Source organism: Mesitornis unicolor, unplaced genomic scaffold (genome assembly GCF_000695765.1).
Source record: "Mesitornis unicolor isolate BGI_N332 unplaced genomic scaffold, ASM69576v1 scaffold38260, whole genome shotgun sequence".
NCBI classification, from domain to species: Eukaryota; Metazoa; Chordata; class Aves; order Mesitornithiformes; family Mesitornithidae; genus Mesitornis; species Mesitornis unicolor.
In genome coordinates this window covers 12,488-13,379 of record NW_010159607.1, presented here as the reverse complement: position 1 = coordinate 13,379, position 892 = coordinate 12,488, and positions in this window count along the sequence as shown.

The window sequence follows — 892 nt, the reverse complement described above, 5'->3', positions numbered from 1 at the left end:
AAGGTGGAGTCAGAATCCAGAAGCATTTGACTCAGCCTCAAGCAAGGGTTACCACCTGCCACTAGGCATTACCCTGGCCCAGCACCACCCAGAATTACTAAATGTAAGCTGCTGTCAGAAGGACATTTATAGCAGGACCAAACTCCTAAGAGGAACAGGTATGCAGCTGTCCCAACACACAGAGATCACTGAACTACACAGGGTTATAAACTCGCCTCTTCCCCTTTCAAGCAAACACTCAGACTTGCCTGTTGTCAGTTCCCACATGATGTCTGTTCAGATTTTTTCCTCTCCTGTTCAGTTTTGCTGGAAGAGGGTTATGACTTAACTTGTTTGGACTGAGCCATTAAATAAACATGAGCAGGACATGGTGTGCTAGCAAAGGAGCATGTATGTTTTCAGGAAGGGAACTGACTTCTTGATGTCACAGGCAAGCCACTTTCAGACCTATTTATGCTGGAACAGACTCTACATTTTTTTCAGCCTAGAGGGATTACTTTAACAAAATTTGGATTTCCTCTGGATTTTTTTCCTTAAGAGCTGCACAAAGATCTCCTATGTTTGGTCCGAAAGTTTGGGAGTTACTCACCAAAACGCAGGAAAGCTGCTATGAACTGCAATGCAGTGGGGGAACGGAAGAAGGGTCGGACTCTTATAAGATACTAATTAATCCAGATTATTTTTTTAAAGCTAGTTTTCAGGATATATGTGATGTTTTAAGGGATCAGAGAACAGGAGAGGAAGGGGAGTGGGAGAAAAATGTTGCTTCCTATTATGTCTGTAATGGTTGGTGTTTCCAGGCCAGAAAATAAAGCAACATTTTCACCCACTCTGGAGTTTCTAGACTGCAACTCCATTTGAACAGCAGCACAATAGGCTTACTAGTTTTTCC